This window comes from Emys orbicularis, chromosome 1 (assembly GCF_028017835.1).
Source record: "Emys orbicularis isolate rEmyOrb1 chromosome 1, rEmyOrb1.hap1, whole genome shotgun sequence".
NCBI classification, from domain to species: domain Eukaryota; kingdom Metazoa; phylum Chordata; order Testudines; family Emydidae; genus Emys; species Emys orbicularis.
Genome location: NC_088683.1, coordinates 311,211,153 through 311,238,012, shown reverse-complemented (window position 1 = coordinate 311,238,012; position 26,860 = coordinate 311,211,153).

Below are 26,860 nucleotides of genomic sequence, written 5' to 3'. Positions count from 1 at the left end.
GACACTGGCTCAGCTGGCTGGCTCATTGCATGCACTCTCCCAGCCAATGTGGTAGGGGACGCTCTAGTTCTAGGGCTGGAGGAACCCAGCCCTGGGGAACCTAGGTCCTGCAGGGTAGCTCCATTGGGAGGGGACTTGCAGAAGGAAGTAGAGCTCCATATGAACACACAAGTGACACAAGCAGCACATTGATAGAATTACAGACCCCCCTCCCCCAGAAGAGTAACCCTAATCAATGAGCCTATCCAAAGTGACGGGCACATCTGGTAACAGCATGCAAAAAGCCTTTTTCCTTCCTCAGGAAAGTTGGATCCCATGTTGGTTAATGCTGCTGGGAGATTGCTTTAGGTGAAAAAAATGCTGTAATAATGGATTTTAGCCTGTTAAGGTAAAATTTAGACTCTAAGAAGCATGTTATGATTTTCATTTTATATGTAACCAGTTCTGCTTCCATTATCCTGACTCAGTACCTCTTAAATCTAAATCTTTGATAATAAATTTAGGATTGTTCCACTATACATATATCTCATTGCTGCGAGGTTATAAACGATCTGATCTTGAGCTGTACCAATCAAGCTGTTTGGATTCTGTTCCCTGGTAATTTCTGTGAGTGTCCTGTGACAGTAACCCGATGCTACTGGGGGACACTTTCAGAGGGGCTTGGGGGCTGCGGTGCAACTACTGTTACCGTGCAAGGCAGAGCAAGGGCTGGCAGAGCCCTGTGGAGATTGGTAGGATGGCTAACAGACCGGTGATGTTATGCTTGACTAGATATCAGCTCCCTGAGAAAATCTTCCTCTAGCCAGATGGGTAACAAGGTGACTCAGAGCCTGGGCACCCCAAGAAAGCTGCACACATACCCCTGTAACCTGCTTTCCCTCCTCCAGGGGCCTCTTTATCTTAGCCAACCCTCAAATATGCTCAAATCGTGTTCAAATATGTTAAGGACTGTTACAAAGAGGACCCTGATCAACTGTTCTCCATGTGCACTGGAAGTAGGAGAAGTAGGAATCAGCTTAATCTGCAGCAAGGGAGATTTAGGTTAGATATTAGGAAGAACTTTCTCACTATAAAGATAGATAAGCTCTGGAATAGGCCTCAAAGGGAGGTTGTGGAATCCCCATCATTGGAGGTTTTTAAGAACCCATTAGACAAAGAGCTGTCAGGGACGGTCTAAGTATAGTGCCGGATGGGATGATCTTTCTAGGACCCTTCCAGCCGTACATTTCTAGGATTCTCTGAACTGTGGAGTTTAACTGGTGAGCCCCACAGCGAACTGACCCTGCAGCGTTCACCCAGGTCTAGTCCAATGTGAATTATTAACAAAATGAGCTGGTCCCTGATACGGAGAAGTCACAAGACCAGTGAACACAGCAGGACATACCCTATCAGAGATACCCAATGACAGTCGTTCCCTTGTAGTGCAGTGGGGGAAGCTAGGGAATCCAATGGTTCCTCTCGGATAAAGTCTTGCAATACACAAACAGGGACTTGGCTTAGAAAAGCAGAGATGCCTTCCCTCGCCCACTATTGCAGGCACCTATCCTAAGCCTGTAAGTAAACAGACGCGGTTCACAGATAGCCTTCTGACCCAGAAATAGACTAGACAGCAGGGAGGATAACTCACCAGAACACAGTCCATTCCACTTACAACCCAGAATTCATCAGCAACACTGAATTCCCAGAAAAACAAAGATGAGAATATGATTAAGAACCAGACCCCAGATCACTAACTACAGGGATTTGATCTAACTTTGTTGGTGTCATGGACTCACAGATCATGCCCACTCGTGGCCCTGTGCGGTCCGTGGGGGGGCACCCCTTTCAGTGAGACAGCCCTTCTCGGGGGTCCACTCTCTCTCGGGGTTAGGCCCCTCCACCTCCTGGAGCCGCACCTCTCTGAGCCTTAACAAGTCTGTCTCTTGCCGTGGGCCCCCTCAGGGAGTCCACTCGCTCTGGACCCCCTGGGGCCTCCCTCCCCCTGAAGGGGACGATGCAACCCTGTTCTCTAGACCGGAGTGACTCTCAGCCAGCGTAAAACAGGAAGGTTTATTGAGCATTGAACACAACACAGGAAACACTCAGGGCCTCAGGCCTGACCTCCCTCAGCCCAGTATATCCCAGTCTCCTTGCATCCAGGTGGGCTCTACCTGCCCCTCCTCTCCAGCCCAGAGCCCCCCCTGCTTCCCAGCTGCATCTGAGATCACCGGCCCCAAGCCCCCCTCTGTCCATTGTCTTCTTTCCAGGTAAACAGGGTCGTCTGAGCCTCCTTTCTCTCTGCCCTCCTCTGGCTGGAACCGGCTGGTTGGGTCATGGGGTCCTCTCTTCACAGCCCATTGTCCTCCCACTGGCTAGAACCGGCTGGGACTCCTGAGTTGGGTCTCTGGGTCATCAGGTCAGCGGTCGCTGGGGTGTCCATCCTCCAGGCCATCGGCTGGGGTCCCAAGTTCCCTCTCTGGTCCTCTGTAACAACAAACTCCCTCTCCCCTCACCTCGTTAAACCAGTAACACCCAGGGGCACTGAGTCCCACTCCCTCTGCATGCAAACCATTGGAAAACCCACAAAAATATAAGAAAATCCCCCATTTCATCACAGTGGAGATCCTGGAAGAGTGGTTAGAAACCCCAGAGAGGCACTGAACTGAGGTCTTCTTCCATCTCTGCAGAGAAAGGGTAAGGGAGGAAGCCCCCACATCATGGTTACAGTGGACATGCAGGAAGCCCCAATTTCTCTAAAAGAAGAAATCAGGCCTCTGAGCAATTGAAACAGATACTTCAAACAGTTTAGTAGGAAATGTGTGCACAGTAAATCCAAAATCTGGGGCTGGGTTATTTACAGATGACCTTCTTTGTGAGATACTTGGCCAGCACCTGAAAAAGAAATGTGAAGAGTCATGAGTATTTGTCCAGTGCCCCTTAATACACATAAACAGAGTGGAGAATACTAGGGAATACCAATCTGATAACATGGACCGGGAATAAGCTGCTGGATACGGTATAGAAAGCAATCACCAAAACAGGAAACACTACAAGATTAGGGGAACCCATATTACTTAATATAGTCACTTTTGAATGAGTGGAATGTGTCAATTCAGCAGGGATCTCTATTGATTTCCTTCCAATATTCAACTGTTACAGGAACATTGTCTCCCCATTGAGAGCTATAAGCAATAACATCCCAGACTCCCTCTGCCTTTCGCCCTCCTTTGCTAACTGCTGCCTGGTGAATCCCCACAGGGCCTGAACCCAGGGGGACAGTAAACTGGAGAATGAGGTGGTGATGGAGACTAGAAACCTGACCATTCAGTGACCTTTTTCTATGAGGTGGAGGATCATAGTAGCTAACTTTGGAGGATGAGTTCTATCTGCTGAGCGCCTTCTCTGAAGGGCAGAGCATCCTTATCTCCCAATAACATCAGTGGGAGTTTGAAAACACTCAGCAACTCATAGGATTGGGCAATACAAATACAAAGGCCTTGGGTGGCTAAAGTTAAGCACTAAAATCTGCAGTTAGATGCCTAAATACTCATTATAGCCACCTGCAGCCGTGCTAATTAAATCTCTATCAGCATTGTGGTGTTTAAAATAGATACTTGAAAAACAAGGGGACTGATGTTTATAGGCATATTTGTCCTTTGGTTGACATCAGACAACTTTATGCCAGGTGAGTGAATTTTCCAAACCTGGATACCTAAACTTTGACTCCTAACAATCACATGTAGGTGCATAAATAGGGGTGAGATTAGTGGTAAAGTCACCTTTTTGCTGCCCTATGTTGCAGTGGAGCAGGACAAAGTAGCCATAAAGCTGTCTTAAGAGGCAGCTAGGAATTCCCCAGCATGTGCAAATCCCTAACACAGAGAACTAGCATATATAGTGTACTGCCAGTGTAGCTGGCTATATGTCACCAACTCCTAGCTTCCCACCCAAGTATATGGGGTGTGAGCTGGAAACAGAAGATGGCACACATGGTGTGCGTTGTGCTACAGCAATCTCCAGTGCAGCAATGGCTGTTTCAAGACAGCATAATTTAGAACAACCCAGAGTCTAGAGCTCAGGTGTATTTGAGGATCTGGACTGGTACTTGGCTCTTACTATAGTAATGACCCCTGAGCAAGCAGCATAATGTACACGCTTATCACTGAGCTTGTCCAGAGGCTGCACGGCCATCAGAATGACTAGATGTCCTGATGTGTAATAAAAATGCTTTGAGTAATAAAAATCAACCCAGGCTACTTTACAGGGCCTCATCCTTGTCTCACTTACAGCATCTGAGCAGTAGTACAACGGCTAATACTGCCCAATATAATAGTTGCCTCTCTCTTCTTCCAATTTTGGGTAGCGGGAGCGAGTAGTATAAGGGACCTACTGTCAATCAAACGTTAACCCCACACCTTGACCCAATAAGCCCTGCCCACCGGTCATTGGAAGTCCCACCCCATGGGGGTATTACTTCCAGGGTCAAGGCGGACACATGACCGGAAGCAAGGTGTGTCATGTGACCCCTCTAAGAACTCCTCCCACTGCCCTCTACCAATCAGAAGGGGTTTCAGCCGCTGGGGACCACCCCAAGAGATTTGACCAACTGGGGGGAATTCTGGGGTGGGGTGACCCATCCGGAAGTGTTTCATGTGACCCCTCTAAGAACTCCTCCCACCACCCTTTACCAATTGCGATGGGTTTTGGCTGCAGAGGACCGCCCCAAGAGGAGATTTGGCCAAAATAGGCCAAGTTCTTGGATGGGGTGAACCGCCCAGAAGAGGGTCATGTGACCCCTCTAAGGACTCCTCCCAACACCCTCTGCCAATCAGAGTACAGAACCATCACCCCATAAGTCCCAGTACCGGGCAGAGGAGGCAATCTCTTACCAAGAAGACATGTTTTAGAAATTGTGGAAAGGCTGAGAGGAAACATGGACTCCTCTACCACCCCCGTGAGAACTTCAGACTTTGTTTTTGCTCTGAGGACCTTTGGACTTGTGTGGAGAAAGCGCTACAGCAGTGACAGTTCCGAAGAGGATGAGGGAGCAGCCGAGGGGATTCCGTTGGCCCAGCCGTTGATGGATATGCCAGAAGCCGAACCCGAAGTCCAACTGCTCATGAGACACCCCGATGAGCATGGTGGCCTCTCGTCGTCCATCACCCTGGAGGAGGTGGGGAGTCACCGGTGGACAAGGTGAATGGAAAAGATGTCGCTCAGGTAAATGAATGATTAAGAAGTGACGGTCGATGATGGGGTGTAATGGGGTTAGGAACCTGGTGTTGTGTAAATCTAAATACAAGCAGTGGGAACTTACACTTGTTTCTTGTCCGAAAATCTCTCGACAGCGCCTTTCTAGAGGACCGGAGGCCCTGGTCAGCATTGCATCAAGCAGCGAAGATGAACTCCAAGGATGATGGCTATGAGGAGTTTAGGAGGAGGCTTGGGATAGAACTCACTGAGCCAGTGCCACGTCGTGAGCGTAAAAAAGTTATGCGGACTATTGTACGCATTGCTGTTTATGCCATTCTTAATCACTGTCTTAGGGGAAAGCTTTTTGAAGATTGTGAGGGCTGTGTCATAGATGCGCCAGCCCAATGGCACCATGACCGTGTGACTTGGACTTCAATGAATGTAAACTGCAAGCTCCGGGGCCTGTGTGCTGAGCTGTGTTTGGAAAGCTTATTGAACACTATTATTGCCATAGGTTATGCTATGCAATGTCTGTGCCTAACCCAAGAACAGTTAGCACAAGGGGTGACCTTGATAAATGCTGTGCGATTCAGTGGAGACCCTGGCCACATTTTAAAGAAAATGCCCAAACTGGAAGATGCCTGCTTACAGCGTTATATTGACCGTCTGGTCCGCGCAAAAAGTGACAGAGCCCTGCTTAAGAAAAAGACTATTTGTAAGAAATCTAAAAGGATTAAGTTAGAGAATGGTGAGGGGACAAACAGGCAATATAAAACTTGGTAGCTGTAAATTAAAAAAAATCTATTGAAAAGGGCTTTGTGACTATCTGTGTTTCTGTTAGAAGGTCTCTGGTCCTTAAGTGAGCTAAAAGTTTTGATGGAACATCTTGGTTTGTTTTCAAGGAGCTGTATGTCTTTTCAATTTAAAAAAAATGGTTTGTGAGAACCTAGCTCTTGTTTCTTTGTGTAAAAGAGACCCATTTACAGCAAAAAGCTGAAATGTATGTTGTGGGTACAATAGAGTTGACTCATCCTGTTGAACTGAATGGTTTTAACCACACCCCCACTGAATAGCGAAGGTAATTATGATTACATACCCATGTTGCCATAGGGATAAATTTGATTGGTGTGCACCCATAGTAAGGGAGGTGGGTGGACAAGTTCTGATTAATATGAAATGAAATAAAACCTCAGGAATTCGCAGATGCTATTGGACAGTTTAAATAGAACCCCTGGAGTTGGTAGAGCGATATTAGACAGTTAAAATGTCCCAGAAGTTGGAAGTACTCTATTGGACAGTTTAAATATGACCCCAGGAGTTGTTTGAATGCTATGGGTCACTCTTTCTAGCAATTCAATGCCATTAAATGTTTAAAATAATATATTTACCAAAAATAACAAAACAAAAAACCACAACCCACACACAAGCGTCTAACTCAAAACTGAAATGTTTCAAGGGTTCACAAACCTTCACCATGCTTTAGAACAAGCATTTGCTCTAAAGACAATCAAGCATTTAAAAGCTCTGGGTGCTTATTATGGTTGTGATACAACCATTTTATTTCAAACCCCCACCCCAAACTTTAAGCATGAAAGAAACATGTTTAAAAAAACAAGCCCCAAAGACATGTATTGATATCTGCAAAGGGTCCCCACTTGGGAATGGGGCAGTTACACTAAGGATTGGGGATTTACTGCTTAATACTGTAAGAAGGCCCTACAGAAAAATGTATTTGAACTAAAAGGAAAAAAATGTAGCCAAAAGCAGCTCAGTTGTGCAGACAGCTTAATTCCCCCACCCTAGATCACAAAAGGGAATGTTAGGGAAGGGGCCTAAAGTCCTTAAGTATCTATTATTTCAGGGCTTGTCTTCACTACCCGCCGATCCGGCGGGTAGCAATCGGTCTATCGGGGATCGACTTACCGCGTCTAGTGAAGACTCGATAAAATCGATCCCTGATGGCTCTACCGTCGACTCCGGAAATCCACCGCGGCAAGAGGCGGTAGCGGAGTCGACGGTGGCGCGGCAGCGGTCGACTTGCTGCCGTCCTCACAGCCAGGTAAGTCGACCTAAAATACGCCACTTCAGCTACGCTATTCCCTATTTTGTTGCAAACTGTGTTTTTAACTGTGTGTGCGCGTGTGTGTGTGTAAAACATAGGTGGGTTTTTTTAAGTATATGGCTGCAAACTGATGGTAATGGTGTGTTTCAAACTAAGAGGGTGGTTTTTTTTTCTGTGCAAAATGGTTTTAAACTGGATTTTAAAAGTTGATTTTAAAAGCAGTTTGGTTTTTATTTTGCAAAATGAGGTGTATTAAAAAAAATGTGGGTTTGTTGTCTTTTGTTTTAAAGTGGTAGAAATAAACTCAAAACTCCTGTTTGTTGTACAGCCTGAAATGGATTGTTTTGTTTTAAAGCTATGACTTTTTAAATAGAAAAACACCCAAATAAATATTTTATTCTTAAGTTTACAAGACAGTTTCATGTGATTTATAATAATAATATTGTCTGCTCCACAGTACAGTCAAAACATGAGAGACCCTTAGACCAGAGGGTAAACAAGCTTAAAAGAAAAAGAAAAGAGACAGCTGAAAAGAAAATGTCACCAGTATCAGTGACTGATGGATGGATGAAGCCCAGTAAATATATTGTGTTTATTAGTTTGGTTAATTTATGAGGTTTTGTATTTTAAGTAAATGCATAGGTGTGGGTGAGAAAGATGGTAAAGTTAAGTTTTGTAATATGTTCCTTCCCCCCTAATCAGGCATGTGCAGCTCTCCTGACAATGCTATAGTCAGAGCTACAGGGACACCTCCACCAGAACTGCCAAAGAACCAGAAATCTGCTTTGAGACCTTTAACAAGGCAAAACAGCACAAGAGTGCAGATGAAGCATCAGGGCAGTCCAAACCTCATATGCGTCAAACCCAAGGACAAAACAAAAGACTCTGGTAAAAACCAGCCATGCAAACACAACTCCAGTTCCTCAGTGACCACCACTACACCAAGCCCTGAGAAAACTGAGCGAAAACGCCCACATTCACAAACCTGCAGCACGCGCTCTAGGGGTTGTGAACATGCACAAAAACACACACATTCACAAACCCGGAGCATGCGCTCTAGGGGTTGTGAATAAAAAAACAAGGACTGACAAACCATTCCCCCAACACCATAAGCTCCTCACAGCTCCCCCATAGTCTAGTATTTGGGAAAAGTATGATGCTTCATTCAGAAAACTGATGGACGCAGTATCCTTGGGGGTTCTATAAGAACGGTATTCTAAAAACATTTGGGAAAAATATGACGCTTCATTCAGAATACTGGTGAACGCTGTATCTTCAGGGAGCCTAAAAGGAAGGAGGGCTGGAAACCACATCAAAAATGCAAAAGTTTTGGCGGGTGACTTTTTTTGAAAAATACTTCAATTTTTCCAAAGGGTGGCTCTGAGCAAGCGTGACTAGTCATGGAAAGGGGCCTGGGTAAAAGGGGCACCCTCAAGGCTACACATCAGCTCGGGTGTAAACAAAAGGGGGGACAGCGCTGGGTGGACAAACAAATGGCTGCCAAAAAGTTCCAGGCCAGGATCGCTGTAAAAATGTTAAAAAGGGCTAAAGAGGTAATGAGGGGGAAAAAACAAAAAGAGATGCCCCCTACTGGAGGCTCTCAAACTGGCTTGTGTGAAAACGGGGAGGTGGAATCAGACTCTCACGCAGAGTCTGGTTTAGAAAATTCCCCAGAAGGCTCTCTAGATGGGTCCCCATCTACTCCCGATGACCCTCACGGAGGCACCTCGGAGTCTGACTCTCAAATAGCATCTGATGTAGAAAGATGCCACTGATGGTCCCGTAGAGGAACCCCCAAGTAACCCTGAAAATGCAGAGGTGTATATGGAGAGAGTGAGATGTTGGCAACATGAATTACCTAGATTTGGGGGGGGGGTCGGTGTATTGTGCGGAATTTCATTTTGTCAATCTTGAGCGAATAAATTCAGCTCAGCAGGTTGTTGAAGCCATACACAGGGGAATACAGTTAGTGCTCGATGACGTTAATGGTAGGGTAGGCCCTGATGATTATGTTCAGCTATGTTTAGAGAGCCGTAATTTAACTAACCCTTTGTTTTTGGTCTGAAGAACTAGAGATGAGCTTTCTGCTGAGGATTTCTTAAATCAGACCTCAAAGCTGCTACAGAGCAATAGAGAGTTGCATGTTGATGGGACATTGGGCCTCGTTGTGACCGTTGTAAAAACCAGAGGTGGGGGCATTCGTAGAGTATCCTCAGTAGTCAAATCATCCATAAAAAGAGACAATGTTCAGTAGACCTGACTTACACGGGTACCAATCTGTGTTTTGCAGGTGGGCTCTTGGCCGTCATGTCCGACCGTAAACCTAGGGACGTGGAATTGTTAGCGGGGGGCGAGAAAGTTGCGTGAGAAACTGGGGTGGTCAGATCAAAAAAAGATTATGCTCAGTGACTTAGCAACGTTTGAGCAGCATTTAGGAGTCAACATACAGGTGGAGCTGTATGCGGCGAAAGGTGGATGGGGCTTTTTTAAAACGGGGGCCCAGTGTACCCCAAGACTTATTTCATCCTGTTGCATGATGAGCATTACTATGGGGTTCTGGATGTGAAAAAGTTGTTCAGAGCGAAAAATTATTGTGAGTTTTGCCACACGGTGTTCAGTCACGACCACTCTTGCAGGTATCGTTGCCGCCTCTGCCTGAGCGTAATATACTCAGACAGCGTGGGCATGCAGCTGAGGTGTCCTAGCTGTAGACTATATTGTCAGTCCAAAGAGTGTTTAGACAGACAAATCAACTGTGCATCAAAAAAACTAGTCAAATGCCTGTCTAAAACTTTGTGTGATAAGTGTCAGTCTTACGTGGACAAGCGGCACAGGTGTAAAGGGAGGCGCTGTAAGCAGTGTCAGGCTTTGATCGCTGGTGATGTAGAAGTCACCTCTGTTTTATGGACAGCCTTAGAAAGCCTGAATCCTCAGAAAAGTATATTTTTTATGATTTTGAATAGACGGAGACTGGGTTGCACACTCCCAATTACATTTTCACTATGTCCCTAAAGCCGGAAAAGTCCTGGGAATTTAAGGACGATGAGTGTCTTTCTATGGTTGTTAAGACCTTTATTGGCAAAGAGTTCCAGGACTACACATTCCTAGCGCACAATTCCAAAGGTTACGATGCGTACTTCATTGTTAGACAGTTACTGAAGGAAAAGATGTGCCTAGAACTGATCACTCAGGGTAGTAAACTAATGTGTGTGGAAGTTAAGGCCCTGGGCATTCGTTTTATAGACTCTCTTTAAACTTCTTGCTCATGAAGCTTAGCAAGCTCCCACAGGCGATGGGGTTTGAAGGGTGCAAAGGGTATTTTCCACATTTTTTTAAACACTTGAGAAAATCAAAATTAAGTGGGGCCTATGCCCGGTGTGGAGCACTATGGTGTAGAAAGCATGATGCCCAGGGAAAAAGCAGAGTTTCTCGACTGATATTGGGACCACAGGTATGAGACGTTTGACTTGCAGCAAGAGCTCGCATACAACTGTCAGCAGGATGTCAAAATTTTGAGACAGGCTTGTATCCTATACAGAAAAGAGATTATGAAAATGACAGAGAAGGGAGATATAGTAGAGACAGAACCTGGTACATTCACTGAGATAAAACTGTGTATAGATCCATTCCGGTACATAACACTGGCATGTGTCTGCATGGCTATGTACAGGTTTATGTTTTTGGAGCCTAACATGGTAGCTCTTCTCCCTCTAGATAACTATCACAGGCAGAAAAATTGATATTCCACCCCAGCTATTCAGTGGCTGTTGTATACCTCTCACAAAGAAAATATACATATACGGCATGCTTTACAGGGTGGGGAACTACAGGTAGGCCCCTACTTTTTAGACGGCTATGCCAATGTTGACGGGGTACACACAGCCTTTGAGTTCAACAGTTGTTTTTTTCCCACGGTTGTGTCACTGTCATTGTGAAAAAGCACAAAACCCTATGATGGGGACAACTTTTGAGTTTCTTTATTACAAGATGCAGCTCAAGACCGACTGTCTGAAACGACTTGGTTTTGTAGTGAGGACTCTTTAGGAGCACGAGTGGCAGATGATGAAAGAAACAGACAGGAAGCTTGCAGGTTTCTTAAACCGAGCCCAGTTGCCCCAGCCTCTCGTGCCTAGGGATGCTCTTTTTGGGGGGAGGACAAACGCTATCCGCCTATATTACAAACCTAACCCCAGGGAAGAAATCCACTATTATGATTTTACCAGCCTGTACCCTTTCATAAGCAAAACCAAAGAATACCCTATCGGACACCCCAATATAGTATATGACAAATTGGGACCCCTTGCAAATTATTTTGGAATTGCAAAAGTTAAAGTGTACCCCCCACGAGGCTTCTTTTTCCCATTGTTACCTGTCAGAGTAGGGGGCAAGCTTATGTTCCCGCTATGCTGAACCTGTGTGGAAACCAAGCAGCGGGAGACGTGCACCCATACTGACAAGGAGAGGGCCATCCTGGGGACTTGGTGCACGGTGGAATTGAACGCGGCCATAGCGAAGGGGTACGCGGTGGCTAAAATATATGAAAACTGGCATTTTAATGAAAAATCTGATGAACTCTTTTCAGAGTACATAAAATTACACCTCCACCAGAAACAAGAGGCTTCAGGGTATCCCAGCTGGTGCACAGACAAAGAAAAACAAAATAAGTACATTAACGATTTCTACCAGAAAGAAGGCGTGCATTTATGCCAACATGAGATCAGGTTTAACACCGCTAAACGCCAAATCGCTAAACTGTTTTAAAATTCGCTGTGGGGTAAATTCGACCAAAGAACAAACCTACCCAACATCAGCATCGTGAGAGACCCTGACCAACTCTTTCAGTACCACGACACTGACTCGGTGATATCTGTGAAAAGGGAGGGTGACTGGAATCCCCCTCTGTGGGATTATTTAGGGGACCTCACAAGCAAGGTCCTGCCAGATCAACACCAAGTTTGTGTTGGCAGGCCCGAAAACATACAGGTATAAGCTGTCGGGAAGAAAGGCCTGCATGAAAGTCAAAGGTATTACCCTGAACATAGCAAACTGTGAAAAGACCAACTTTGACAGTTTGAAAGATCTAGTCCTGGACCATTGCACGAGCCTGCAAGAAAACACCTCAAAAAAGATAGAGGTGCAGCAGCCCTCTATCGTAAAGAACAAAAAATCAGTGGCAAATAGAGACAAAAACCCTTAAGAAAACACAGAAAGTCGTTTACAACAAGAGGGTCCTAGGAGAAGGGTTTAAAACCTTGCCCTACGGCTTTTAAAATAGATATGAGGTGGAAACACCTCTTTTCTGCAATTCTCGTGGGGCCTAGCAACTGTGGGAAAAGTTACTTTATAAAAAATGTGTTGGATAATGCCAAACAAACATTGTCTGTTATGCCTGAGAATATTGGATAACATGGCTATCAAAATCATTGCAAGATACGCATGTCTGGGCTTGTTGAAACATGTTTTGAGCAAGGCTAGGCATGCCCAAGAATTTAAATTTAGTTTTTACAAAATTCATCACCATCCGGTCATTTTGCACTAAAGTCATTAGAACAGAATTTTAAAATCCGGTCAAAAAATAAACCCTTGCTACGATGATGTAAGAAAAACACGCAGTGATAGCCGCAGGGGTCTTGTAATTGTCTATTGTGAAACACAATGTCTGTGGCATTTTTGTTTAAAAATTTCATAATGCTTTTAGGAAACAACACACTGTTTGGGGGGTGCCCGTATGAGTCAAAAAACTCTCCACGGTTACGCTCCGCCAGATACAAGGTGAGCCAGTGTTCACCAGGTTGGTTGTGTGGATGCGTGTTGACCACCAAAGCTAGGGGTCTCTGAGACAGCTTGCCGCCAGGGAGCCAATCGCAAAGGAACACATCTAAGAAATTCTTTTTCGTGTAAGGGTCCGTTGATAAGACATGTGAGAGCTGCACGGTGTCCATGTTCACATATAGTCAAACAGAACGTTTCTCCTCTGATTTATCTCTATGACGTTGTCAAAAACCCCATACACGATCATATTGACGGTGACGGTTAAAGCCTTCCCAAAACGTATTTCTGCTCTCAGGTTCCCGGTTTTAATCAGGGAATACTGATCGGCGCATTCCTGGTCGGGAGACGGGTCAAAGGCAAACAAGGTGTAACCCTGTGCAAACTCCTCACGGTCGATTAACAGAGAACGACCTTTCATGTGTTTACCAGCTGTCTGTACCAGATTCATGTATTCTCTCATGCAGCGTCCTGCCTCGAAGTCTGGTTGCAGAGGCTTGGTTGGTATCTGTTCACCATCTACATACAAGGCCACAAAAATAATATCATAATGTTTAAAATGAAAGGGATTTGTAGTGTAACTTCTGCTAAAGGCATCATTATCCACAAACCCTAGGACAAGCATTTTGGGTTACTGTCCCCAAAACAGGTTCTCCTGGTTACTGACCCCGCTGCTCGCGGGGTTGCTAAACACTTTCATTCCCACACGGTCCATGGGATATTTAGCATTAGGGGTAAGCAGGGCCTCTGCATGCCCCAGACAAACGCTCGGGGCCACCTGTACTTTTTTCACAAAAAGGGATGCTGATACAATACGCAATTTAAAGCCTTCGCCTGCACTGCCCATTAAACAGAAGGCGTCTTTACTGCGCGTCAGTTTAATTTTCACATCCACTCCATTCAAGAAAAGTTTTTCTTGAAAAAACAGGTCATTGCATAGATGACCCAGCAGCTCTACCGTCCTGCTCTGGGCTGTCAGCTTTGCAAGCCTCACAAACCCTAGATTCCCGCCATCCAACTCTGTTTCTTCGTGTTGTCTGGTAGCACCTTTGTAAAACAGGCCAGCAGAAAATTGCGTGTCAAGGGTGTCGTCACTGTAATTGAGCACCGATTCTATAAAGGCTCTGTAAGGGTAACAGTTGTTGCTTTGGCTTACAAGTGTGACATCCAGCTGACTGAAAACAGAGGCCACGGGGTAATTCACCAGGCCCACTTCGGCGTCCATGGAGAGTTCAGTTCCGTCTCCTTTTACAATCTTGCAACATAGATGCAACAGCATGTTGTTTAAATCCATATAATCGATGCCATTCCCTGTTATAAAAACATCAATGGGGGCAGACTCAGAAACAGCCGATAGAGGCGGCACCTCAATGTAGATGCTTTTCTCAATGCTGGTCTGCGTAGGGGCTATTTGAAACAAGTCAAGTTCAGATTTGGTGCACTCTTCAGACCCGCAGTGAACAAAAGCCATGTTGATTAAAATATCTCTCTTTTACCAGGCGGAGAGCGTCTTCTCTTTCGCCCAGGCTTCCTCTTGGACTTTCGCTTATGGCTGGCCCTGCGCATCAAAGCCCTTCTTTTAAAGGGTATTGGGGGACCAGTGCGTTGCAGGTATGATACATTTCTCTTTCTCTTCCTCCTTTTAATGTACATCAGCCCCGATCCTTCCTGTGAAGCTGTATTCGAGCCAGTTTGTGTAAAGTGTAAGCATCCTGGTCTGAAAGCCAAGCTGTTACCTGTCTTCTAGTTAAAGTTTTACTATGCTTTTTGGCCACTTGAAAAAGAGGATTCACCGCGCCAAGCTCCCAACTTCCCTGGGGGTGTAATATATTTTCTTTAACAGAGCCATAGGTGAAGACATGACTGTTCCCGGTACCATCTTTTACTAACACAAGTATGGAGGGGGACACATTCATATGGACACATTTAAATAAGTTTTATTAATTGCCTGGTTTAACACAACCTTTTACAGCTGCCTGTAAAAATGGATGCCATGACCCCTACAATGAGGGAGTCTGATCTGGTTCATTCTTCTATTTTGTCCTTTTCTGGATTTTCCTCTTGAGATCTGTGTCTCAGACAGGAGCAAAAACAGCTGATGCATGATATATTTACTCCCACAGGGCTACCGATGTGTAAGTTCTCAAAGGCCTCTAGAAAGGCATCGTCGAGCTGTTGAGAGATTTTCAGACAAAAAACAGTGTAAGCACCCCACTGCTTGTTTTTAGATTTATGCAATGCTAGGTCGATTCCTAACCCCATTACACCCCCATGATCAACCGTCGCTTCTTAATCATTCATTTACCTGAGCGACGTCTTTCCCGTTCACCTTGTCCGCTGGTGACTCCCCCAAGCCATGATCCTCTTCCAACTTTAGGGGGGTGGACAATGAGAGGCCGTCACACTCATTGGTTTGGGTTTCAGGGTCGGGTTCCAAGGTATCTATCAACGGTGGAGTCAAAGGGCCCTCCTTGGAACTGTCACTGCTGTAGCACTTTCTCCATACAAGTCCAAAGGTCCTCGGGGCTAAAACAAAGTCTGAAGTTCTCACGGGGGTGGTAGAGGAGTCCATGTTTCCTCTCAGCCTTTCCACAATTTCTAAAACATGTCTTCTTGGTAAGAGATTGCCTCCTCTGCCCGGTACTGGGACTTATGGGGTGATGGTTCTGTACTCTGATTGGCAGAGGGTGTTGGGAGGAGTCCTTAGAGGGGTCACATGACCCTCTTCTGGGCGGTTCACCCCATCCAAGAACTTGGCCTATTTTGGCCAAATCTCCTCTTGGGGCGGTCCTCTGCAGCCAAAACCCATCGCAATTGGTAAAGGGTGGTGGGAGGAGTTCTTAGAGGGGTCACATGAAACACTTCCAGATGGGTCACCCCACCCCAGAATTCCCCCCAGTTGGTCAAATCTCTTGGGGTGGTCCCCAGCGGCTGAAACCCCTTCTGATTGGTAGAGGGCAGTGGGAGGAGTTCTTAGAGGGGCCACATGACACATCTTGCTTCTGGTTATGTGTCCGCCTTGACCCCGGAAGTAATACCCCATGGGTGTGGGACTTCTGGTGACCGGTGGGCAAGGGGTGGGGGTTAACGTTTGATTGACAGTAGGGCCCTTATACTACTGGAGCGCCTTCTTCTGTTTATCTCTGTTCCGCTTCATTCCCCAATCACTCGGCCAGAAGAGATGTCACTTATGATCTCAGTTGCCACCAGCTGGACAGTGGGACTTGGGTCTTTCTGTAGGACCTGGAGAGCTGAAATTACAGAGGACAACACGTTAGTGAACAGACTGTCAAATCACAGCTAAGTGTGATCACAGAACCTTGAACTACCTGAGCAGAATGATCACATGGAAAAATGTGAGACTGGGCTCAGTCCTTCTATTGGGATGGAAAATACACGAGAGATGAATATGCCTCACTTTTCATATAGTCACCTCTGCCTGAAATAGCTGGAGACTTATTACCTCTGAATAGCACACTACAGCAGCTCTCCAATACAAACAAAGCTTTAGGTTCTTCCACTCGGTCCCTTCCATGCTCCCAACTGGGGGAAGACCCTAACTCTACCAGAAAGTCATCCACTCTGCTGTAAATGGAAGAAGGCCCATTGTTTCAATAGCTTCCACTTTTAAGTTTATTTTCCATCTCTATTCAGGAGACACTGCCTGAGCTCAAATAAACCTGGAATTTAACAGAAGCCAGGTCCAAGCTGGTTTATGCATGATACAGGGCACGTACTGGAAGAAAAATTGCTGGTGGGAAATTTGAGGTAGCAGAAAGTGGCTACAACTTCTTCTCACCTGGGGAGTCCACAGAGAGCCAATAAAGCCCAAAGAGTGGATAGCACTGGCTGTGGAGGGGGCATTGCCAGGACAACTAGGAGATGTACTGACTCATATCACACCTTCTGCAGCTTCCTCCTTTAGGGAAAATTAAAGCGGACTTTCTACTGGGCAAGAGTGAATTTGTCCTTTGCTGTGTGGCTGATGCACTTTGCACCAGTGGTATCGGTTACTGCTGCTTGCCAGCTAAATTCCTTTAGAACTCACTAATGAACAGGACTTCAGCTGTATTTATTACTTACACATCAGCAGATATTCCAGGTCCAGCCATTTCATACGCTGCCTGTCTGTGTGTTCCAGGATGATGCCTAAATACACAATGTAAAATAAATAACAATAATAATAAAACCTTCCCTTGTTGAGTGCAAAGTGATATTAGCAGCCCCTAGACAGGTCTTTGGCGTCTCCTACTGTGGGCCTAAGGGTGAGCTGTGGGCAAGGGGATGCTAGAGCAGTTTAGAGTCCACACTGAAGAGAATGAGAGAGACATTTTTTAAAAAGAATGTTTCCATAAAACCCATTTGCTTGAAACAGTCTGTGTTCCTCTTGCCACTGCTGTCAGTTATTGGAGACATACTAAGATAGTGTCTTGGTCTAGTGGTCTGTGCAAAGGACTGGGGCCAGGAATAAGTGAGTTCTAAGCAGGGATCTCACAAGGTGACTGATAGGTGAGACGTAGGCCACAATGCCTGCCTGTCTCACATGGGGGTGCTAGGGTGAAGAGGGCACAGGGCCAAAGAGGAGGAACCTAATGCTTCCTTGACAAGGTGGTGTGGCCAGGAACCTGAAACAGCAGGTGCTATGGGGAGTTGGGCTGCATGCCTCCCAATGATGAAGTAGCAGTGAGGAGCACTGAACAACACTGTGGGTAGGTCTGCACTTTGATCTAGGGGTATCACTCCCAGTTCAATGGGACATGCCCACACTGGCTCTGACAGCGATAGCATGCTAACATTAGAATGTAGCTAAGGCAGCACGAGCAGTGGGAGGAGCTAGCCACCTTGAGAATAGACTTTGGGGTTTGGATGGGATCATACTTGGGGTGGTTAAACCTCCTGCTGCTCCTGCCATCGCAACTACTCTCTATTTTTAGCACGCAGGACTAGTGCGGGTACGTCTCATCAAGCTGGGAATTATACACCCAGCTCAAAGTGTAACCATGCCCTACGTGACAATGTCCCTGCCTCTACTACTAAATGACTGCACCGTGCTTTCCCTGCAATGATCCCGAAGCACTTGATAGCAACTAATCCACCACACTGGAGAGGTAGGGATATTAACATCTCCATCTATGGATGGGAAGCTGAGGCACAGAGAGATTAATGGCAGCTCAGTGCTGCACAGTGGGATTGTTTCTGACTCCCTCAATGGAATTACCAAAAGGGACACTGGGCATCATCTCTCACCAGCTAAGTTGGCTGCAACTGCCCGGATCTCTTCCCAGCTGCTATAGAAGTACGTGATGGTGATTTGGTACAATTTCTCCAGCAGCTCTGCATTGTTTTTGGCCTAGAGGAAATCAGGGACACATGAGCTCTCTCTGGCTAGAAGTGCCCTTTGACTGCCAGCACATGCTTTTACGAACCACAGGTAAATAAGATAGAGAACAGGTGGCTGGGTAGAAGTGGGAACAATGGGAATCTGTGGCAGATTTACATTTCCCATCACCCTCAGTCATATATCCCACTCTTACAGTTATTTACATTATCCATCACACATCCCCCCCCCACCTCTACACCACCACTCCAGTCAATAATCTCAGACAGTTCAACAGCTCACTCACAAGGTATCTGCAAATGTCCACCTGGAGCTGTTCAGGCTTCAGCTCGGCTGTGCCACCAAGGTGCTCATTAATTGCACTTTGGAGTCTCTTCAGTCCCAAAAATGGGAAACAGAGGTGAAACGTAGCTCTGCATTCCTGAAAAAGAGTGTCATACCATTGAATTGTTCCCTACCGAGTGCTATGTTCATTCAAAGGGAACTCATCTGCGTGACTGCAGAGGATCTTCCAGGATCAAAAAAAGGGATTCATCTGGATGTAATTGGCAGAAAACATGCAGGAATGACTAATAGACGGGAGAGTTTCAACTGAAATCTGGAGATAGCATCAATGTCTTTTGGGAACAGATATACCGATGAAAGCTGCTGCACCAGGCATAGCTGTGGTCTCTCTGTTCTGGGGAGGCAGGGGCCTGGGGTGCAGAGACAGACAGGAACAGAGACCTGTCGGGGTCAGACCCATGACCTCTCCTGGATTCTGGTGAGGCAGCCATGGACCAACCTGGCTGGAACTGACTCAGCAGGAGGGCAATGAACTGAGGGGAGAATTTGGGCCTCCACAGCAGGCAGGAATAGCAGAGCTCCCCTGGCATTGGGAGGAAGATTCCTTTTGCTTAGTAAATAAGTCACTGTCGGTCTTACCATTGAAACCTCAGGGTTTGGGTCTTGCAGGTGCAGCAGAAGTGTGACCCAGCTCTTTTTAACCTGGTCGGCGAAATAGGTCTTCCATTTTCTCTTTGTCAGCCGGGCCAGGATGCCAAATAGGACAAAGGCCATTGAGCGAAGAGCATCATCCTCCTACAGCCAAGAAAGCCCTGCAAGTTAGTAACTAAGAGACAATCACATCATGCACTTTGCACAGCCATCTCTTCTACGCTAAAGTAGAGTGATTCCAACTACAGGTAGTCGGAAAAACGGTAATTAACCAATTTTTTGTTCGAATTTGCTGATTCATCAAAATATTTTAGAGACAGTTCAGTTTTGATGAAATTCCTCCGGAAGCCAGGTAGGGGTCCTTAGAAACTTGCCTGGTGTCTTTCCAGTGCACCCATCCAGCTCTGTAGCAGCCAATCTAGCAGGCTGATTGGGATCGTGGGCTTCCAGGCCCCCAGCTTCTGGGACCCTGGGAGTCCTGGCTCTCAAATTTGCAACTCCCTGGCACCTCTAGCTCCCAGAGTTTCCTGGGTTCCCAGCACCGGGATAGTCTGAGAGCAGACTGCCCTGGGCCAACGCTTCCAATAGAGCTAGGTTGAGAATAGTAATTCTGTTTCACAAAGAGTTTTGAACTTTGGGGAGAGAGGTTCCCACAAATAGGAACAAAACCCAAATTTGAAATCTCTAAATTCTGTGCAAAACAGAATGATCATTCCAACCCTCTCACATAAAAATGGTATAGAACAGGCCCAACACTCTCTATTGTACTCTGTAACCCCCATTTCATGGTTATCTAGCTACCTAATCTAGTATTCAGACTTTCTTTGAGGTTCTCAGTGGCAATAAAGAAGAATAGAAGGGTGAGACTGTGGGAGCAGGGATGTCATCCCCATCCTCCTAATGTTCTCCTCCTCCGTAAAACACCTCTCTTCCCTGGGGCCTAAAATCTCTTCACTCCGACATGAGCAATGCCCAGGGAGTCCACATCACGCATTGTAAATGGAGTCTAATCAAGATCGGTTGAACTGGGGTTGGAGAGATCTGTTCACATACATCGTCAAAGTAAGTCCGGATCTGTTGGGTGAGGTCTTTGAAGGAAGAACCTATGTCCTTCTCTTTCAGCTCCTTCAGGACTTTGGCCAGTGCATTCATGCTCTCGCAAATGACTTCAGAACTGAAAATGTCATGTAAGGCCCCGATCAGTATGTCCAGAAGAAACTTCTTGTACTTTTTCACCTGTACAAACATATGACATTAAAGAACACTTATCACTGATCACACTTCTAATAAGTTTTCTTTAGCAGTTATGAAGCTGTGGGAATTTCATCAACCCCGTCTCCCCCCCAGAGACCTATAGCTATATTTCAGACCAGGTGCTAGCTACAATGAGCCCAACTTGGTGCCATAATACACCTGTGTAATCCTATTATTAGATTCCTAGTTACTTAGATTCCAAGGCCAAAAGGGACCATTGTGACTATCCGGTCTGACCTCCTGCATAACATACAACTTCCCCGAAATAGTCTCTGTTTGAACTAGAGTGTATCTTTTAGAAAAACATCCAATCTTGATTTTAAAATTGCTAGTGACAGAGAATCCACCACCACCTTTGGTAAATTGTTCCAATGGTTAATTAAAATTACCATTAAAAATGTATGCCTTATTTCCAGTCTGAATTAGCCTAGCTTCATTTTTCCCCATTGAATCTTGTTATACCTTTGTTTGCTAATGTGAAGAACCCATTATCAAAATTTATTCCCCATGTGAGTAGTTATAGACTGTCCTCAAGTCACTCCTTAACCTTCTCTTTGTAAAGCTAAATAGATTGAGCTCCTCGAGTCTATCACTAAAGGTATATTTTCCAATCCTTTGATAATTCTTGCGACTCTTCTCTGAATCCTCTCTAATTTATCAGCATCCTTCTTGAATTGTGGATACCTGATCTGGACACAGTATTCCAGCAGTGCTCACATGAGTGCCATATTCAGTGGGAAAATAACTTCTTTACTCTTCTTCAAGATTCCTCTGTTTATACCTCCAAGGATCATTTCAGCCCTTTTGGCCACAACTTCATATTGGGAGCTTATGTTCAACTGATTATCTGCCATGACTCAAGTTTTTTTCAGCATCATTGCTTCCTGGGATAGAGTCTCTCATCCTGTAAGTATGGCCTGCATTTTTTGTTCCCAGATGTATACATTTACATATGGTCATATTAAAGTGCACATGGTTGACTTATGCCCAGCTTACCAAAGGATCCAGCTTGCTCTATATTTACTGCAAAGAGGTTACTAGGGTATATGAGAGAGCAGAATTTGGCCTAGTGCATTTTGTGCAGCCTCTGTAAACTCTGAACAACTCTCTCTCTTGGTTTCTCTAGTTATGCTGCATTCTATTCAGTAATCTCTCTTACCTTCTCAGGTGCGCCATAGACTAAATTTCCCAGGCCTCTCACAGCCATCTGGCGGACAATGCTGTTCCTATCATGTGACCTTTCTTCCAAGATGCTCAAGACAGACTTAAGGAACTTCTTCTCCCTGAGCATGGAATCACTCATTAGCTGAAATAAAAATCAACATGTCCATTAGCCCCAATATGATCATTAAGATTGGCAATATAATTTGAGCAGACATGGAATACACTAAAAACAACAAGGAGTCCTCCTACAGCCACAGTCTTGTGGATACAGACTAATATGGCTACCCCTCTGATACTTGGCACATAAGACACTGTAACTTTATTATTACACACAAATGAGAAATGTCTTAAAACATGGAGCTTTCCTTTTGGGCACTATAATAGGGATCCACTCACCTCTTGAGAGCCTCTTAGTGGCTGGGTCTGGTACCACGGTCCTTTTCTCACCCCTGGCGCACCCTGCCAGCCGACCTCAGTGAGTCTTCTGTGTCTCAGGCCTCTGGCTGCGTCCCAAAGTCCAAATGAACCCCTTCTGGGGTAGTCAAGAACAATCCCATTGCCCTCACTAGGGTCTCCAGCCCCAACTCTGGGTTCTTGAAATTCTGCCCTTTGTTCAAGCTCTCCATAAGCATTGTCCCCTCCGTGGGGCTTATGCCACTGTAGATGGTAGGGGAACCAGGGCCTGCCCATAACTCTGGGTTCCAAACCATGGACCCTGGAAACAGTAGCTAGGCACTGCTTGATTTCAGTTCATTTTTGCTTCTTCCTACCGGCCACTTTTAGCTTCACCCTCACCTCCGGGTTAAAGTTCTTAGGGACCCTCTTCCTGCAAATCCAGCTTAAGCAAATGCTGCCAGAATCAAACTCTGGCTATCCCCTGAATTTCTGTGGCCAGAGAGCAGCACCCTTTCTTGCCCTCCAGGTCCTGCCAGGAACTGACCTGCTAAGGCCCTGCAGCTCCTTTTAGCTGAGCCTGATGGGCTCTGATTGGTTGCTTTCATGAGTCCTCTCTAGTCAGACCCAGATTTGTGGCTGTTTTCCTGGGGCAGGGTGTAGTAGAACCACGGGGCCTCTTGTAAGGAGCCTCAAAGCCCAGGTACAGCCCATCACAGGCACAGATCGATTGTTTTTCTTAGAACCAGATGAGCCCCTAAGATAGTTGCTTAGCATAAGTGGGAAATATGATGCCGATGTTAGAGGAAGGCTGTGGAAAGGGTGGATGGTCCAGCTGTTATCACACTAGCCCAGGACTTAGGAGACCCAGGTTCAATTTCCTGCTCCCTCAAAGACCTTGGGCAAGTCACTTAGCCCTTCTGTGGATCAGCTCCCTGCCTGTAAAATAGGAATCATTGTGCTTCCCTACCTCCCAGGAGTGTTGTGGGGATACAGACATTAAAGAGTTTTGAGGTACTCAGATACTACAGTAATGAGAACCTAAGATAGATGTGAATGTATTTGTATGTTGCTTGTTTTATAGTATTAGGACACTAGGTTCATTCAGAAGATCTGCTGAGCTAAACCAAAATCAGGAGCTGTTGGTTAGTATCAGCACTAGGACTTGGCAGAAGAGGTCCAGGAATTCAAACTCTGTCTGTATCTCTCTCAGCCAGCACCAGTGGTTGTGTAGCTAGCATAGGCAATGACAGCAATAAAAATATCAGAGAGAGAATGACTCAGAAAGGTGTAATGAAATTCCTTGTGAGGTTTCCATATAAAGGAGGACCCATTCTACTATCTAAAATGACAATTACTCCTATGAACTGAACTGTACAACTCCCGAAAGAAAGGCAAACATGAGACAACAGTCTAATGGTGAAACTGCTCTTCAGAACCCTGTGTCTTACCTGGGCAAGGAAAGCTGTGCTGGTGACTCGGAGGTTTTCTGTTGGGGAATTCACCCAGGGGAGGAGGCTCTGTAAGATCTCAGGTGTTATTAGTCCAGATCTTAGCAGAACACTGGAAGACAAAATAAACCGCTTATGGGGTAGATTGCACACTTCAAAAACTCAGCTGCTCTGAGCATACAGCACTGATATCTATGAATAGGAGCTGTGTGTTTCCACCCTGGGCACCCCCCACAAAGCTATAAACTGGAGGTTCCCTCTCAGCCACTCTATTTGCTACTGATTCCCAAGGATAAAATCATGCCTCCTAGATCTCTTACCTCACCAGCAGACACACTCCCTCATGGTGAGTCTTGGGGTTTTCAAGCAGACTCCATGTTCTCTGCTCCCTGAGCGCTCTCCCCAGTCTCTCATTCCCGGCTTTGAAAAGCACAGCCTCTAATGCTTGGATAGAAAGCCTGGGGAAAGAGAGGCACAGAACTGCAGCAATCAGTAGGAAGGTGCAGCCTGAACAGAGCGAGGAAGCCCCGGTTACTTGTCAGGTCTGCTGTTCATCGACAGTTCATCCATTGGCAATATCCTGGACACCAGTGTCCCTGGAAGGACTTGATGCCGGGAGGTAAGTTTCATCTCATACATCTCATATGACTAGTTTTGCTAGGGACAAAATTTTGCAGTCATTTTTCCCTTTCTGCAAGGAGTATGGGCACTAGCAGAGTACAATGATATGGAAAAGATACATGATCAGGACCCAAATACTGGGAGCATAGAGTGTGGTGATCACTAATGGACATTTATGATGTGACAGAGAGTTGAGGGTTTGCACTTGAATCAGCACTCTGGTCACTATTAGTACTAATTTGGTTCCTCACAGAAGGCCTAATTGGACAGAGGTGTGCCTGATTACGAGGTCAGATTGGGGCTAGTGAGTCAAGGAACCAATCATTCCATTAACAGGGAAACTGTATAAAAGGACATGGGCAGGAGCTCTTTGAGGGGAACAGATAGAGAAACAAACTTGGGTAACCAGATGTCCCGATATTTGGGGCTTTATCTTATACGGGTACCTGTTACCCCCCACCCCCTGTCCTGATTTTTCACACTTGCTGTCTGGTCACGCTAGGAGAAACAGAAAGACAAAAAGCTAGGAGAGCCTGACAAAGTGAGGTCTCTGAGTGGAAACACCTTAGCCCCCACTTTTGGAGAAGAGTTTAAAAAGTTGAGATACAATATAAAGGTGCTATGTATTGGTAGGGGGATTAAATAGACTATATGTTGGTGCTTACAAGCAAGAAAGTCTCAACGCGGTCTGTGTTTGTGGAAGATGTGGGGGTGCAACACCCCTCTCTGTCACAGCTGGGGGCTCATCAGGGATTTCCCTGTTATCTATGCAAATGGAGAGCCTGTTGGAGAAGCCGGTGTAGAGGTTTTGGCAGTCTGGGTGATGGAGGGAACTCTGAAATGGATGGTGAAGCAGCAAAGAGAAGTGTAGAACAGGGGTTCTCAACCTTTCTGTTTCTGAGCCTCCCCCCACTCTCAACATGCTACAAATACTCCATGGCCCAGTTCCAGGCCTCTGCCCTGCCAGGCATCAGAGTTTGGGGCTCCTGGCTCTGGTTTTTAACCTCATGGGGTGCAGAGGCTCGGGGCTTTAGTGCAGGTGCTGGGCCTCAGGGCTCCAGCGTGGCTGGGCTCAGAGCTTCAGCTTTCTGCCCTAAGCCCCAGCTAGTCTAATGCCAGCCCTGCTTAGCGGACTCCCTAAAACCGGCCTGGTTGAGAACTGCTGGTGTAGAAGACCCTACAGACTTTCCAACAATCCCACCATGCAGAAAAACAGCCTTTGCTTGCCTGGTAGGTTTAACAGCAAAAGAGCCTTCAGGAATTTATACAGGAGCAAGCCCAGGTCTGGCAACAACTCCTCCAAAGTTTGGCCAGTCCTGTGACAGGAAATGGAAACCAGGCACAGGAGATCAGACTCTGTAAAATGGGACCTGCGAACAACCCTGATGTTTTTTTGGTTACTCTTAAAGGAGCAGCAGTGAGACCTCATAGGGACAGAACAATGTGGGGCCTTCAACTGACACCCTATTTAACCGGGGAAGCACATATGTGGGTCTTAGTGATTAGCAGGCAAGAGATTATGACATGATTAAGGCAGCCATGCTGGACTAGGGGGGCCCTGTCCACAGAAAAGTACTGCCAGAAATGGAGAGTTGAAAGATGGATTGAAGGATTATGCTTCTGTGCATTTGGACAGAAATTAAAAGATTGGGCCACTCATTGGTAAGGCCAGATACTCAAACTGTGGGGGAGATCATGGACTGCATGATTCTGGAAGTTTCTTCAGAGTCTCCCTGAGCATACCCGAGCATGGGTTACGTGGCGCCAGCCAGTTAATCTGGACCCCACAGTTAAAGTTACAGAGGAATTTGCAGAGGCGGACATTCCCAGAGTGAGTCAGTGGTTTAAGGGACTAGATTTGAGAAGGACCAGAGTGCCTCCAGCTGGGAAGGGCAGCAAGAAGAAGAGGGAGGCGCCTCAAGGAACTGTAGTGGGAGCTTGTCCTACAGTGTGCTACCGACATAGACGTGAAGGACATCTAAAAAGAGACTGTCCTAAAATGGACTGTGGGTTTGCACAGTTTTGTGGCTGGGATAAGACTCCCAGGCAGGGAAGAAAAAAGAAAGTACCTACCATATCGGTATAGGTAGGGAGGAGCCACCAAAGGGACTAATGGACACAGCTTCATCCTGTTTGTTAATTGGGCAGGAGTTAGTGAAACCCCACTGGATACTTCCCAGAGGTAGGATCAAAACTGAATATGTACATGGGGACAATAAATTCTGCCCAATGGCAGAGGTGACTCTGGAAATCAAGGGGAAGTTTAGGCAGAAACATGTAGGGGTAGTGGATGGATTGCCCCACTGCCTTCTACTGGGCATGGACTGGCATCCCTTTCTAACAGGGACACCAAGGCATGTATGGAGGCTCAGGAGGGTGGAAACAAAACCTGAAGGGCCAGGTAAAGAGGAAATATATGTAAAGGGGCTGGAGGAACCTAGACACGAAAGTACAAGCCACAGAGAAGGTGAGGATGCAGAAGTCCCCTGAGAGACAAGAGGGAGGAGAAAGAAAACAAAGGTCAAGAGTAAAGGTGACTTAAGATCATCCATTGGGGTCAAACAGTCATCAGAGCCCTTACCACCAGGATCTCAGGAGCGGGCATCCCGAGAACACTTTGGAGGGACTCAGCGCAGTCTGTGTTCATGGAAGAGGCCGGGGCACAGCACACCACCCCTCACATATAGGTACCTAAAATAG